This window comes from Tripterygium wilfordii, chromosome 10, assembly GCF_013401445.1.
Source record: "Tripterygium wilfordii isolate XIE 37 chromosome 10, ASM1340144v1, whole genome shotgun sequence".
In the NCBI taxonomy this organism is placed as follows: domain Eukaryota; kingdom Viridiplantae; phylum Streptophyta; class Magnoliopsida; order Celastrales; family Celastraceae; genus Tripterygium; species Tripterygium wilfordii.
Genome location: NC_052241.1, coordinates 5,969,267 through 5,986,622, shown reverse-complemented (window position 1 = coordinate 5,986,622; position 17,356 = coordinate 5,969,267).

Below are 17,356 nucleotides of genomic sequence, written 5' to 3'. Positions count from 1 at the left end.
TTTCAAACATAACTTGGTCTATTGGCGTCTTTACCTAACAAAACGTAGTAAAAAAGATAAACTAGCAAGTTAGACATCTAAGAACACAAAATAGAGTACAAAGTTCCACTTTGATGCTTTCGGAATGCTCAATTCGGTCGATAGATGAGCTTTTCACGTTTTGTGTAATTTCAAACATAACTTGGTCTATATTGGTATCTTCATATAGTGAAACGTTGTACGAAAGCTAAACTAACAAGTTAGACTTCTAAAAACACTAAATAGAGTACAATGGTCTACTCCGATGCTTTGGGATTGTTCCATTCTGTCCATAGACGCACTTTTCACGTTCTATGCAATTTCAGACATAACTTAGTCTATTGACATCTCTTGGTTACGAAACAATTTACAAAAGCTAAACTAAAAAGTTAGAATTCTAAGAACACTAAATAGAGTACAATGGTCCACCTTGATACTTTAGGATGCTCAATTCTCTCCATAGACAAGTTTTTCACATTTTGTGTAATTTCAAATATAACTTGGTCTATTGGCATCTTTACCTAACGAAACGTTGTACGAAAGCTAAACTAGCAAGTTAGGCTTCTGCAAACACTAAACAGAGTACAACGGTCCACTTTGATGCTTTCGGAATGCTCCATTTTGTCCATAGACTAGTTTTCACGTTCTCTACAATTTCCAACATAACTTCTTCTATTGGCATCTTTTTGTACAAAACGCTGTACGAAAGCTAAATTAGCAAGTTATAATTCTTAGAACAATAAATAGATTACGACGGTCCACCTTGATGCTTAAGGAATGATCAACTTTCTCCATGGACGAGCTTTTCAAGTTTTGCACAAAACGTGGAAAGCTCATCTTTGGAGAGAGTTGAGCAACTCCGAAGCGTCGAAGTGGACCATTAAACTCTATTTAGTGTTCCTAGAAGTCTAAGTTGCTACTTTAGCTTTTGTACAAAGTTTCGTTAGGTAAAGACGCCAATAGACCAAGTTATGTTTGAAATTGCACAAAACATGAAAAGCTCGTCTATGGAGAGAATTGAGCAACTCCAAAGCTTCAAAGTGGGCCTATCCACTCTATTTAGTGTTCCTAGAAATCTAAGTTGCTAGTTTAGCTTTCGTACAACGTTTCGTTAGGTAAAGATGCCAATAGCCCAAGTTATGTTAGAAATGACATAAAGTGTGAAAAACTTGTCTATGGACAGAATTGAGCATTCCCAAAGCATCAAAGTGGACGGTTCTACTCTATTTAACGTTCTTATAAGTCTAACTTGCTAGTTTAGCTTTCGTACAACGTTTCGTTATGTAAAGATGCCATTAGACCAAGTTATGTTTGAAATTGCACAAAACGTGAAAAGCTCATCTATGGAAAGAGTTGAGCAACTCCAAAGCGTCAAACTGGACCATTAAACTCTATTTAGTGTTCCTAGAAGTCTAAGTTTCAAGTCTAGCTTACGTACAACGTGTTGTTAGGTAAAGATGCCAATAGACCAACTTATGTTTGAAATTACACAAAAAAAGTGAAAAGCTCGTCTATGGAGAGAGTTGAGAAACTCCAAAGCGTCAAACTGGACCATTAAACTCTATTTAGTGTTCCTAGAAGTCTAAGCTGCTAGTTTAGCTGACGTACAACGTTTTGTTAGGTAAAGATGCCGATAGACCAAGTTATGTTCGAAATTGCACAAAACGTGAGAAACTTGTCTATGGACAGAATTGAGCATTCTCAAAGCATAAAAGTGGATGGTTGTAATCTATTTAATGTTCTTAGAAGTCTAACTAGCTAGTGTAGCTTTCGTACAACGTTTCTTTTGGTAAAGATGCCAATAAACCAAGTTATGTTTGAAATTGCACAAAACGGCCAATGCTTGTCTATGGAGAGAGTTGAGCAACTCCAAAGCGTCAAAGTGGACCATTAAACTCTGTTTAGTGTTCCTAGAAGTCTAAGTTGCTAGTTTAGCTTTTGTACAACGTTTCGTTACGTAAAAATGCAAATATACCAAGTTATGTTCGAAATTACACAAAACGTGAAAAACTTGTCTATGGACAGAATTGAGCATTCTCAAAGCATCAAAGTGGACAGTTGTACTCTATTAAATGTTTTTAGAAGTCTAAATTGCTAGTTTATCTTTCGTATAAAGTTTCGTTAGGTAAAGACGCCAATAGACCAAGTTATGTTTGAAATTGCGCAAAACATGAAAAGCTCGTCTATGGAGACAGTTGAGCAACTGCAAAGCGTCAAAGTGGGCCATTAAACTCTATTTAGTGTTCCTAGAAATCTAAGTTGCTAGTTTAGCTTTCGTACAATGTTTCGTTAGGTAGACCAAGTTATGTTAGAAATGGCATAAAATGTGAAAAACTTGTCTATGGACAGAATTGAAAATTCCCAAAGCATCAAAGTGGACGGTTGTACTCTATTTAATGTTCTTATCAGTCTAAGTTGCTAGTTTAGCTTTCACACAACGTTTCGTTATGTAAAGATACCAATAGACCACGTTATGTTTGAAATTGCACAAAACGTGAAAAGCTCATCTATGGAGAGAGTTGAGCAACTCCAAAGCATCAAAGTGGACCATTAAACTCTATATAGGGTTCCTAGAAGTCTAACTTTCAAGTCTAGCTTACGTACAACGTTTTGTTAGGTAAAGATGCCAATAGACCAAGTTATCTTTGAAATTACACAAAACGTTAAAAGCACGTCTATGGAGAGAGTTGAGCAACTCCAAAGCGTCAAAGTGGGCCATTAAACTCTATTTAGTGTTCCTAGAAGTCTAATTTTCTAGTTTACCTTTCGTACAACATTTCGTCTGGTAAAGATGCCAATAGACCAAGTTATGTTGGAAATTGCATAAAATGTGAAAAACTTGTCGATGGACAGAATTGAGCATTCCCAAAGCATCAAAGTGGACAATTGTACTCCATTTAATGTTCTTATAAGTCTAACTCGCTAGTTTAACCTTCGTACAACGTTTTGTTATGTAAAGATGCCAATAGACGAAGTTATGTTTGAAATTGCTCAAAACGTGAAAAGCTCGTCTATGGAGAGAGTTGAGGAGCTCCAAAGCGTCAAAGTGGGCCATGAAACTCTATTTAGTGTTCCTAGAAGTCTAATTTGCTAGTTTACCTTTCGTACAATGTTTCGTCTGGTAAAGACGCCAATAGACCAAGTTATGTTGGAAATTGCAGAAAATGTGAAAAACTTGTCGATGGACTGAATTGAGCATTCCCAAAGCATCAAAGTGGTCGGTTGTACTCTATTTCATGTTCTTATAAGTCTAACTCGCTAGTTTAGCTTTCTTACAACGTTTTGTTATGTAAAGATGCCAATAGACCAAGTTATATTCGAAATTGCACAAAACGTGAAAAGCTTGTCTACGGAGAGAGTTGAGCAACTCCAAAGCGTCAAAATGGACCATTAAACTCTATTTAGTGTTCCTAGAAGTCTAAGTTGCCAGTTTAGATTTCGTACAACTTTTCGTAAGGTAAAGATGCCAATAGACCAAGTTATGTTCAAAATTGCACAAAACGTGAAAAACTTGTCGATGGACAGAATTGAGCCTTCCCAAAGCATCAAAGTGGATGGCTGTACTCTATTTAATCTTCTTATAAGTCTAACTCGCTAGTTTAGCTTTCGTACAATGTTTTGTTATGTAAAGATGCCAATATACCAAGTTATGTTTGCAATTGCACAAAACGTGAAAAGCTAGTCTACGGAGAGAGTTGAGCAACTTCAAAGCGTCAAACTGAACAATTAAACTCTATTTAGTGTTCCTAGAAGTCTAAGTTTCAAGTCTAGCTTACGTACAACGTTTTGTTAGGTAAAGATACCAGTAGGCCAACTTATGTTTAAAATTACATAAAAACTTGAAAAGCTTGTCTATGGAGAGAGTTGAGCAACTCGAAAGCGTCAAACTGGACCATTAAACTCTATTTAGTGTTCCTAGAAGTCTAAGTTTCAAGTCTAGCTTTCGTACAACGTTTCGTTAGCTAAAGAAGCCATTAGACCAACTTACGTTTGAAATGGCACAAAACGTGAAAAGCTCGTCTATGGAGAGAGTTGAGCAACTCCAACGCGTCAAACTGGACCATTAAACTCTATTTAGTGTTCCTAGAAGTCTAAGTTTCAAGTCCATCTGTCGTACAACGTTTCGTTAGATAAAGATGCCAATAGACCAAGTTATGTTTGAAATTGCACAAAACGTGAAAAGCTCGTCTATGGAGAGAGTTGAGCAACTCTAACGTGTCAAACTGGACCATTAAACTCTATTTAGAGTTCCTAGAAGTCTAAGTTGCTAGTTTAGCTGACGTACAATGTTTTGTTAGGTAAAGATGCCGATAGACCAAGTTATGTTCGAAATTGCGCAAAACGTGAAAAACTTATCTATGGACAGAATTGAGAATTCTCAAAGCATCAAAGTGGACAGTTCTTTTCTATTGAATGTTCTTAGAAGTCTAACTTGTTAGTTTAGCTTTCGTACAATGTTTCGTTAGGTAAAGATGCCAATATACCAAGTTATGTTCATAATTGCACAAAATAAGAAAAACTTGTCTATTGAATTTTCTTAGAAGTCTAAGTTTCTAGTCTAGCTTACGTACAACGTTTTGTTAGGTAAAGATGCCAATAGACCAAGTTATATTTGAAATTGAACAAAAACTTGAAAAGCTCGTCTATGGAGAGAGTTGAGCAACTCCAAAGCGTCAAAGTAGGCCATTAAACTCTATTTAGTGTTCCTAGAAGTCTAAGTCGCTAGTTTAGCTTTCGTATAACGTTTCGTCAGGAAAAGATTCCAGTAGACCAAGTTATGTTTGAAATTGCACAAAACGCGATAAACTTGTCCATGGACAGAATTGAGCATTCCCAAAGCATCAAAGTGGACGGCTATACACTATTTAATGTTCTTAGAAGTCTAACTTGCTAGTTTAGCTTTCGTACAACATTTCGTTTGGTAAAGATACCAATATACCAAGTTACGTTCATAATTGCACAAAAGAAGAAAAACTTGTCTCTTGAATTTTCTTAGAAGTCTAAGTTTCTAGTCTAGCTTACGTACAACGTTTTGTTAGGTAAAGATGCCAATAGACCAAGTTATATTTGAAATTGAACAAAAACTTGAAAAGCTCGTCTATGGAGAGAGTTGGGCAACTCCAAAGCGTCAAAGTAGGCCATTAAACTCTATTTAGTGTTCCTAGAAGTCTAAGTCGCTAGTTTAGCTTTCGTATAACGTTTCGTCAGGAAAAGATTCCAGTAGACCAAGTTATGTTTGAAATTGCACAAAACGCGATAAACTTGTCCATGGACAGAATTGAGCATTCCCAAAGCATCAAAGTGGACGGCTATACACTATTTAATGTTCTTAGAAGTCTAACTTGCTAGTTTAGCTTTCGTACAACATTTCGTTAGGTAAATATACCAATAGACCAAGTCACAAAAAGTGAAAAGCTTGTCTATGGAGATAGTTGAGTAACTCCAAAGCGTCAAAGTGGACCATGAATCTCTATTTAGTGTTCTTAGAAGTGTAAGTTGCTAGTTTAGCTTTCGTACACCGTTTCGTTAGGTAAAGATGCCAATAGACCAAGTTATGTTTGAAATTGCACAGAACAAAAAAAGCTCGTCTATGGAGAGAGTTGAGCAACTCCAAAGCGTCAATCTGGACCATGAAACTCTATTTAGTGTTCCTAGAAGTCTAAGTTTCAAGTCTAGCTTACGTACAACATTTTGTTAGGTAAAGATGCCAGTAGACCAAGTTATGTTTGAAATTACATAAAAATTTGAAAAGCTCGTCTATAGAGAGAGTTGAGCAACTCCAAAGCGTCAAACTGGACCATTAAACTCTATTTAGTGTTCCTAGAAGTCTAAGTTTCAAGTCCATCTGTCGTACAACGTTTCGTTAGATAAAGATGCCAATAGACCAAGTTATGTTTGAAATTGCACAAAACGTGAAAAGCTCGTCTATGGAGAGAGTTGAGCAACTCTAACGCGTCAAACTGGACCATTAAACTCTATTTAGAGTTTCTACAAGTCTAAGTTGCTAGTTTAGCTTACGTACGAGGTTTTTATTAGGTAAAGATGCCGATAGACCAAGTTATGTTCTAAATTGCACACAAAATGAAAAACTTTGCTGTGGACAGAATTGAGATTTCCCAAAGCATCAAAGTGCACGGTTGTACTCTATTTAATGTTCTGAAAAGTCTAACTTGCTAGTTTAGCTTTCGTACAACGTTTTGCTAGGTGAAGATGCCAATAGACCAAGTTATGTTTGAAATTGCACAAAACATGAAAAGTTCGTCTATGGAGAGAGTTCAGCAACTCAAACGCGTCAAACTGGACCATTAAACTCTATTTAGAGTTCCTAGAAGTCTAAGTTGCTAGTTTAGCTTACGTACAACGTTTTGTTAGGTAAAGATGCCGATTGACCAAGTTATGTTCGAAATTGCACAAAACGTGAAAAACTTTTCTATGGACAGAATTGAGCATTCGCAAAGCATCAAAGTGGACGGTTGTACTCAATATAATGTTCTTAGAAGTCTAACTTGCTAGTTTAGCTTTCGTACAACGTTTCTTTAGGTAAAGATGCCAATAGCCCAAGTTATGTTCAAAATGGCATAAAATGTGAAAAACTTGTCTATGGATAGAATTGAGCATTCCCAAAGCATCAAACTGGACGGTTGTACTCTATGTAATGTTCTTATAAGTTTAACTTGCTAGTTTAGCTTTCGTACAACGTTTCGTTATGTAATGATGCCAATAGACCAAGTTATGTTTGAAATTGCACAAAACGTGAAAAGCTCGTCTATTGAGAGAGTTAAGCAACTCTAACGCGTCAAACTGGACCATTAAACTCTATTTAGAGTTCCTAGAAGTCTAAGTTGCTAGTTTAGCTTACGTACGAGGTTTTGTTAGGTAAAGATGCCGATAGACCAAGTTATGTTCTAAATTGCACAAAAAATGAAAAACTTGTCTGTGGACAGAATTGAGATTTCCCAAAGCATCAAAGTGCACGGTTGTACTCTATTTCATGTTTTGAAAAGTCTAACTTGCTAGTTTAGCTTTCGTACAACGTTTTGCTAGGTAAAGATGCCAATAGACCAAGTTATGTTTGAAATTGCACAAAACGTGAAAAGTTCATCTATGGAGAGAGTTCAGCAACTCAAACGCGTCAAACTGGACCATTAAACTCTATTTAGAGTTCCTAGAAGTCTAAGTTGCTAGTTTAACTTACGTACAACGTTTTGTTAGGTAAAGATGCCGATTGATCAAGTTATGTTCGAAATTGCACAAAACGTGAAAAAATTTTCTATGGACAGAATTGAGCATTCCCAAAGCATCAAAATGGACAGTTGTACTCTATATAATGTTCTTAGAAGTCTACCTTGCTAGTTTAGCTTTCGTACAACGTTTCTTTAGGTAAAGATGCCGAAAAACCAAGTTATGTTTGAAATTGCACAAAACGTGAAAAGCTTGTCTATGGAAAGAGTTGAGCAACTCCAAAGCGTCAAACTGGACCATTAAACTATGTTTAGTGTTCGTAGAAGTCTAAGTTGCTATTTTAGCTATTGTACAACATTTCGTTTGGTAAAAATGTCAATAGACCAAGTTATGTTTGAAATTGCACAAAACGTGAAAAACTTGTCTATGGACAGAGTTGAGCATTCCCAAAGCATCAAAGTGGACGGTTGTACTCTATTGAATGTTCTTAGAAGTCTAACTTGCTAATTTAGCTTTCGTACAAAGTTTCGTTAGGTAAAGACGCCAATAGACCAAGTTATGTTTGAAATTGCACAAAACATGAAAAGCTCGTCTATGGAGAGAGTTGAGCAATTCCAAAGCGTCAAAGTGGGCCATTAAACTCTACTTAGTGTTCCTAGAAATCTAAGTTGCTAGTTTAGCTTTCCTACAACGTTTTGTTAGGTAAAGATGCCAATAGCCCAAGTTATCTTCGAAATGGCATAAAATGTGAAAAACTTGTCTATGGACAGAATTGAGCATTCCCAAAGCATCAAACTGGACGGTTGTACTCTATTTAATGTTCTTATAAGTCTAACTTGCTAGTTTGGCTTTCGTACAACGTTTCGTTATGTAATGATGCCAATAGACCAAGTTATGTTTGAAATTGCACAAAACGTGAAAAGCTCGTCTATGGAGAGAGTTGAGCAACTCTAACGCGTGAAACTGGACCATTAAACTCTATTTAGAGTTCCTAGAAGTCTAAGTTGCTAGTTTAGCTTACGTACGAGGTTTTGTGAGGTAAAGATGCCGATAGACCAAGTTATGTTCTAAGTTGCACAAAAAATGAAAAACTTGTCTGTGGACAGAATTGAGATTTCCCAAAGCATCAAAGTGCACGGTTGTACTCTATTTCATGTTTTGAAAAGTCTAACTTGCTAGTTTAGCTTTCGTACAACGTTTTGCTAGGTAAAGATGCCAATAGACCAAGTTATGTTTGAAATTACACAAAACGTGAAAAGTTCATCTATGGAGAGAGTTCAGCAACTCAAACGCGTCAAACTGGACCATTAAACTCTATTTAGAGTTCCTAGAAGTCTAAGTTGCTAGTTTAACTTACGTACAACGTTTTGTTAGGTAAAGATGCCGATTGACCAAGTTATGTTTGAAATTGCACAAAACGTGAAAAACTTTTCAATGGACAGAATTGAGCATTCCCAAAGCATCAAAATGGATGGTTGTACTCTATATAATGTTCTTAGAAGTCTAACTTGCTAGTTTAGCTTTCGTACAAAGTTTCTTTAGGTAAAGATGCCAAAAAACCAAGTTATGTTTGAAATTGCACAAAACGTGAAAAGCTTGTCTATGGAAAGAGTTGAGCAACTCCAAAGCGTCAAAGTCAACCATTAAACTCTGTTTAGTGTTCCTAGAAATCTAAGTTGCTAGTTTAGCTATTGTACAACATTTCGTTTGGTAAAAATGTCAACAGACCAAGTTATGTTTGAAATTACACAAAACGTGAAAAACTTGTCTATGGACAGAGTTGAGCATTCCGAAAGCATCAAAGTGGACGTTGTACTCTATTGAATGTTTTTAGAGGTCTAACTTGCTAATTTAGCTTTCGTACAAAGTTTCGTTAGGTAAAGACGCCAATAGACCAAGTTATGTTTGAAATTGCACAAAACTTGAAAAGCTCGTCTATGGAGAGAGTTGAGCAACTCCAAAGCGTCAAAGTGGGCCATTAAACTCTATTTAGTGTTCCTAGAAATCTAAGTTGCTAGTTTAGCTTTCTTACAACGTTTGGTTAGGTAAAGATGCCAATAGCCCAAGTTATGTTCGAAGTGGCATGAAATGTGAAAAACTTGTCTATGGACAGAATTGAGCATTCACAAAGCATCAAACTGGACGGTTGTACTCTATTTAATGTTCTTATAAGTCTAACATACTGGTTTAGCTTTCGTACAATTTTTCGTTATGTAATGATGCCAATAGACCAAGTTATGTTTGAAATTGCACAAAACATGAAAAGCTCATTTATGGACAGCGTTGAGCAACTCCAAAGCGTCACACTGAACAATTAAACTCTATTTAGTGTTCCTAGAAGTCTAAGTTTCAAGTCTAGCTTACGTACAACGTTTTGTTAGGTAAAGATACCAATAGGCCATCTTGTGTTTGAAATTGCACAAAAACTTGAAAAGCCCGTCTATTGAGAGTGTTGAGCAACTCCAACGCGACAAACTGGACCATTAAACTCTATGTAGAGTTCGTAGAAGTCTAAGTTGCTAGTTTAGCTGACGTACAACGTTTATGGACAGCGTTGAGCCACTTCAAAGCGTCAAACTGGACCATTAAACTCTATTTAGTGTTCCTAGAAGTCTAAGTTTCAAGTCAAGCTTTAGTACAACGTTTCGTTAGCTAAAGATGCCAATAGACCAACTTATGTTTGAAATTGCACAAAACGTGAAAAGCTCGTCTATTGAGAGAGTTGAGCAACTCCAACGCGACAAACTGGACCATTAAACTCTTTGTAGAGTTCCTAGAAGTCTATGTTGCTAGTTTAGCTTACGTACAACTTTTTGTTAGGTGAAAATGCCGATAGACCAAGTTATGTTCAAAATTGCGCAAAACGTGAAAAACTTATCTATGGACAGAATTAAGAATTCCCAAAGCATCAAAGTGGACAGTTCTTCTCTATTGAATGTTCTTGGAAGTCTAACTTGCTCGTTTAGCTTTCGTACAACATTTCGTTAGGTAAAGATGTCAATATACCAAGTTATGTTCAAAATTGCACAAGATAAGAAAAACTTGTCTATAGAGAGAGTTGACCAGCCCCAAAGTGTCAAACTGGACCATTAAACTCTATTTAGTGTTCTTAGAAGTCTAAGTTTCTAGTCTAGCTTACGTACAACGTTTTGTTGGTAAAGATGCCAATAGACCAAGTTATATTTGAAATTGCACAAAAACTTGAAAACCTCGTCTATGGAGAGAGTTGAGAAACTCCGAAGCGTCAAAGTAGGCCATTAAACTCTATTTAGTGTTCCTAGAAGTCTAAGTTGCTAGTTTAGCATTCGTATAACGTTTCGTCAGGTAAAGATGCCAATAGACCAAGTTATGTTCGAAATTGCACAAAACGTGATAAACTTGTCTATGGACAGAATTGGGCATTCCCAAAGCATCAAAGTGGATGGTTGTACACAATTTAGTTTTCTTAGAAGTCTAACTTGCTAGTTTAGCTTTCGTACAACGTTTCGTTAGGTAAATATACCAATAGACCAAGTCACAAAACGTGAAAAGCTTGTCTATGGAGAGAGTTTAGCAACTCCAAAGTGTCAAAGTGGACAGTGAATATCTATTTAGTGTTCTTAGAAGTGTAAATTGCTAGTTTAGCTTTCGTACACCGTTTCGTTAGGTAAAGATGCGAATAGGCCAAGTTATGTTCAAAATTGTAGAAAATGAGAAAAACTTGTCTATGGACAGAATTGAGCATCCCCAAAGCATCAAAGTGGATGGTTGTACTCTATTTAATGCTCTTATAAGTGTAACTTGCTAGTTTAGCTTTCGTACAACGTTTCGTTATGTAAAGATGCCAATAGACCAAGTTATTTTTGAAGCTGCACAAAACGAAAAAAAGCTCGTCTATGGAGAGAGTTGAGCAACTCCAAAGCGTCAAACTGGACCATTAAACTCTATTTAGTGTTTCTAGAAGTCTAAGTTTCAAGTCTATCTGTCGTACAACGTTTCGTTGGGTAAAGATGCAAATAGACCAAGTTATGTTTGAAATTGGACAAAACGAAAAAAAGCTCATCAATGGAGAGAGTTAAGCAACTCCAAAGCGTCAAACTGGACCATTAAACTCTATTTAGTGTTCCTAGAAGTCTAAGTTTGACGTCTAGCTTACGTACAATGTTTTGTTAGGCAAAGATGCCAATAGACCAAGTTATGTCTGAAATTACATAAAAATTTGAAAAGCTCGTCTATTGAGAGAGTTGAGCAACTCCAAAACGTCAAAGTGGGCCATTAAACTCTATTTAGTGTTCCTAGAAATCGAAGTTGCTAGTTTAGCTTTCGTACAACGTTTTGTTTGGTAAAGGTGCCAATAGCTCAAGTTATGTTCGAAATGGCATAGAATGTGAAAAAGTTGTCTATGGATAGAATTGAGCATTCCCAAAGCATCAAACTGGACGGTTGTACTCTATTTAATGTTCTTATAAGTCTAACTTGCTAGTTTAGCTTTCGTACAACGTTTCGTTATGTAATGATGCCAATAGACCAAGTTATGTTTGGAATTGCACAAAACGTGAAAAGCTCGTTTATGGACAGCGTTGAGCAACTCCAAAGCGTCAAGCTGAACAATTAAACTCTATTTAGTGTTCCTAGAAGTCTAAGTTTCAAGTCTAGCTTACGTACAACGTTTTGTTAGGCAAAGATGTCAATAGACGAACTTATGTTTGAAATTGCACAAAACGTGAAAAGCTCGTCTATTGAGAGAGTTGAGCAACTCTAACATGTCAAACTGAACCATTAAACTTTATTTAGAGTTCCTAGAAGTCTAAGTTGCTAGTTTAGCTTACGTACGAGGTTTATGGACAGCGTTGAGCAACTTCAAAGCGTCAAACTGGACCATTAAACTCTATTTAGTGTTCCTAGAAGTCTCAGTTTCAAGTCAAGCTTTCGTACAACGTTTCGTTAGCTAAAGATGCCAATAGACCAACTTATGTTTGAAATTGCACAAAACGTGAAAAGCTCGTCTATTGAGAGAGTTGAGCAACTCTAACGTGTCAAACTGGACCATTAAACTTTATTTACAATTCCTAGAGGTCTAAGTTGCTAGTTTAGCTTACGTACGTGGTTTTTTTTAGGTAAAGATGCCGATACACCAAGTTATGTTCTAAATTGCACAAAAAATGAAAGACTTGTCTGTGGACAGAATTGAGATTTCCCAAAGCATCAAAGTGCACGGTTGTACTCTATTTAATGTTCTGAAAAGTCTAACTTGCTAGTTTAGCTTTCGTACAACGTTTTGCTAGGTAAAGATGCCAATAGACCAAGTTATGTTCGAAATTGCACAAAACGTGAAAAACTCTTCTATGGACAGAATTGAGCATTCCCGAAACATCAAAGTGGACGGTTGTACTCTATATAATGTTCTTAGAAGTTTAACTTGCTAGCTTAGCTTTCGTACAACGTTTCTTTAGGTAAAGATGCCAATAAACCAAGTTATGTTTGAAATTGCACAAAACGTGAAAAGCTTGTCTATGGAAAGAGTTGAGCAACTCCAAAGCGTCAAAATGGACCATTAAACTCTGTTTAGTGTTCCTAGAAGTCTAAGTTGCTAGTTTAGCTATTGTACAACATTTCGTTAGGTAAAAATGTCAATAGACCAAGTTATATTTGAAATTGCACAAAACGTGAAAAACTTATCTATGGACAGAGTTGAGCATTCCCAAAGCATCAAAGTGGACGGTTGTACTCTACTGAATGTTCTTAGAAGTCTAACTTGCTAGTTTAGCTTTCGTACAAAGTTTCGTTCGGTAAAGACGCCAATAGACCAAGTTATGTTTGAAATTGCACAAAACAGGAAAAGCTCGTCTATGGAGAGAGTTGAGCAACTCCAAAGCGTCAAAATGGGCCACTAAACTCTATTTAGTGTTCCTACAAATCTAAGTTGCTAGTTTAGATTTCTTACAACGTTTTGTTAGGTAAAGATGCCAATAGCCCAAGTTATGTTCGAAATGGCTTAAAATGTGAAAAACTTGTCTATGGACTGAATTGAGCATTCCCAAAGCATCAAACTGGACGGTTGTACTCTATTTAATGTTCTTATAAGTCTAACTTGCTAGTTTAGCTTTCGGACAACGTTTCGTTATGTAATGATGCCAATAGACCAAGTTAAGTTTGACAGTGCACAAAACGTGAAAAGCTCGTCTATGGAGAGAGTTGAGCAACTCTAACGCGTCAAACTGGACCATTAAACTCTATTTAGAGTTCCTAGAAGTCTAAGTTGCTAGTTTAGCTTACGTACGAGGTTTTGTTAGGTAAAGATGCCGATAGACCAAGTTATGTTCTAAATTGCACAAAAAATGAAAAAGTTGTGTGTGGACAGAATTGAGATTTCCCAAAGCATCAAAGTGCACAGTTGTACTCTATTTAATGTTTTGAAAAGTCTAACTTGTTAGTTTAGCTTTCGCGCAACGTTTTGCTAGGTAAAGATGCCAATAGACCAAGTTATGTTTGAAATTGCACAAAACGTGAAAAGTTCATCTATGAAGAGAGTTCAGTAACTCAAACGCGTCAAACTGGACCATTAAACTCTATTTAGAGTTCCTAGAAGTCTAAGTTGCTTGTTTAGCTTACGTACAACGTTTTGTTAGGTAAAGATGCCGATTGACCAAGTTATGTTCGAAATTGCACAAAACGTGAAAAACTTTTCTTTGGATAGAATTGAGCATTCCCAAAGCATCAAAATGGACGGTTGTACTCTATATAATGTTCTTAGAAGTCTACCTTGCTAGTTTAGCTTTCGTACAACGTTTCTTTAGGTAAAGATGCCAAAAAACCAAGTTATGTTTGAAATTGCACAAAACGTGAAAAGCTTGTCTATGGAAAGAGTTGAGCAACTCCAAAGCGTCAAACTGGACCATTAAACTCTGTTTAGTGTTCGTAGAAGTCTAAGTTGCTAGTTTAGCTATTGTACAACATTTCGTTAGGTAAAAATGTCAATATACCAAGTTATGTTTGAAATTGCACAAAACGTGAAAAACTTGTCTATGGACAGAGTTGAGCATTCCCAAAGCATCAAAGTGGACGGTCTTACTCTATTGAATGTTCTTAGAAGTCTAACTTGTTAGTTTACCTTTCGTACAAAGTTTCGTTAGGTAAAGACGCTAATAGACCAAGTTATGTTTGAAATTGCACAAAACTTGAAAAGCTCGTCTATGGAGAGAGTTGAGCAACTCCAAAGCGTCAATGTGGGCCATTAAACTCTATTTAGTGTTCCTAGAAATCTAAGTTGCTAGTTTAGCTTTCTCACAACGTTTTGTTAGGTAAAGATGCCAATAGCCCAAGTTATGTTCGAAATGGCATAAAATGTTAAAAACTTGTCTATGGACAGAATTGAGCATTCCCAAAGCATCAAACTGAACGGTTGTACTCTATTTAATGTTCTTATAAGTCTAACATGCTAGTTTAGCTTTCGTACAATGTTTCGTTATGTAATAAAAAGCTCATTTATGTACAGCGTTGAGCAACTCCAAAGCGTCAAACTGAACAATTAAACTCTATTTAGTGTTCCTAGAAGTCTAAGTTTCAAGTCTAGCTTACGTACAACATTTTGTTAGGTAAAGATACCAATAGGCCATCTTATGTTTGAAATTGCACAAAAACTTGAAATGCTCGTCTATTGAGAGAGTTGAGCAACTCCAACGTGACAAACTGGACCATTAAACTCTATGTAGAGTTCCTAGAAGTCTAAGTTGCTAGTTTAGCAGACGTACAACATTTATGGACAGCGTTGAGCAACTTCAAAGCTTCAAATTGGACCATTAAACTCTATTTAGTGTTCCTAGAAGTCTAAGTTTCAAGTCAAGCTTTTGTACAACGTTTCGTTACCTAAAGATGCCAACAGACCAACTTATGTTTGAAATTGCACAAAACGTGAAAAGCTCGTCTATTGAGAGAGTTGAGCAACTCCAACGCGACAAACTGGACCATTAAACTCTATGTAGAGTTCCTAGAAGTCTAAGTTGCTAGTTTAGCTTACGTACAACGTTTTGTTAGGTGAGAATGCCGATAGACCAAGTTATGTTCGAAATTGCGCAAAACATGAAAAACTTATCTATGGACAGAATTAAGAATTCCCAAAGCATCAAAGTGGACAGTTCTTCTCTATTGAATGTTCTTAGAAGTCTAACTTGCTAGTTTAGCTTTCGTAGAACGTTTCGTTAGGTAAAGATGCGAATATACCAAGTTATGTTCAAAATTGCATAAAATAAGAAAAACTTGTCTATGGAGAGAGTTGACCAGCTCCAAAGTGTCAAACTGGACCATTAAACTCTATTTAGTGTTCTTAGAAGTCTAAGTTTCTAGTCTAGCTTACGTACAACGTTTTGTTGGTAAAGATGCTAATAGACCAAGTTATATTTGAAATTGCACAAAAACTTGAAAAGCTCGTCTATGGAGAGAGTTGAGAAACTCCAAAGCGTCAAAGTAGGCGATTAAACTCTATTTAGTGTTCCTAGAAGTCTAAGTCGCTAGTTTAGCATTCGTATAACGTTTCGTCAGGTAAAGATGCCAATAGACCAAGTTATGTTCGAAATTGCACAAAACGTGATAAACTTGTCTATGGACAGAATTGGGCATTCCCAAAGCATCAAAGTGGATGGTTGTACACTATTTAGTGTTCTTAGAAGTCTAACTTGTTAGTTTAGCTTTCGTACAACGTTTCGTTAGGTAAAGATAACAATAGACCAAGTCACAAAACGTGAAAAGCTTGTCTATGGAGAGAGTTGAGCAACTTCAAAGTGTCAAAGTGGACCATGAATCTCTATTTAGTGTTCCTAGAAGTGTAAGTTGCTAGTTTAGCTTTCGTACACCGTTTTGTTAGGTAAAGATGCCAATATACCGAGTTATGTTCAAAATTGCACAAAACATGAAAAGCTCATATATTGAGAGAGTTGAACAACTCCAACGCGACAAACTGGACCATTAAACTCTATGTAGAGTTCCTAGAAGTCTAAGTTGCTAGTTTAGCTAACGTACAACGTTATGTTAGGTGAAAAAGCCGATAGACCAAGTTATGTTCGAAATTGCGCAAAACGTGAAAAACTTATCTATGCACAGAATTAAGAATTCCCAAAGCATCAAAGTGGACAGTTCTTCTCTATTGAATGTTCTTAGAAGTCTAACTTGCCAGTTTAGCTATCAAAGTGGATGGTTATACTCTATTTAATGCTCTTATAAGTGTAACTTGCTAGTTTAGCTTACGTACAATGTTTTGTTAGGTAAAGATGCCAATAGACCAAGTTATGTTTGAAATTACATAAAAACTTGAAAAGCTCATCTATCGATAGAGTTGAGCAACTCCAAAGCGTCAAACTGGACCATTAAACTCTATTTAGTGTTCCTAGAAGTCTAAGTTCCAAGTCTATCTGTCGTACAACGTTTCGTTAGGTAAAGATGCCAATAGACCAAGTTATGTTTCAATTGCACAAAATGAAAAAAAGCTCGTCTATGGAGAGAGTTGAGCAATTCCAAAGCGTCAAACTGGACCATTAAACTCTATTTTGTGTTCCTAGAAATCTAAGTTTGACGTCTAGCTTACGTACAATGTTTTGTTAGAATAAAGATGCCAATAGACCAAGTTATGTTTGAAATTACATAAAAACTTGAAAAGCTCATCTATCGAGACAGTTGAGCAACTCCAAAGCGTCAATCTGGACCATTAAACTCTATTTGGTGCTCCTAGAAGTCTAAGTTTCAAGTCTATCTGTCGTACAACGTTTTGTTAGGTAAAGATGCCAATAGACCAAGTTATGTTTGAAATTGCACAAAACGTGAAAAGCTCGTTTATGGAGAGAGTTGAGCAACTCCAACACGTCAAACTGGACCATTAAACTCTATTTAGGGTTCCTAGAAGTCTAAGTTGCTAGTTTAGCTTACGTACGAGGTTTTGTTAGGTAAAGATGCCGATAGACCAAGTTATGTTCGAAATTGCACAAAAAATGAAAAACTTGTCTATGGATAGAATTGAGCATTCCCAAAGCATTAAAGTGCACGGTTGTACTCTATTTAATGTTCTTAAAAGTCTAACTTGCCAGTTTAGCTTTCGTACAATGTTTCACTAGGTAGAGATGCCAATAGACCAAGTTATGTTTGAAATTACACAAAACGTGAACAGTTCGTCTGTGGAGAGAGTTGAGCA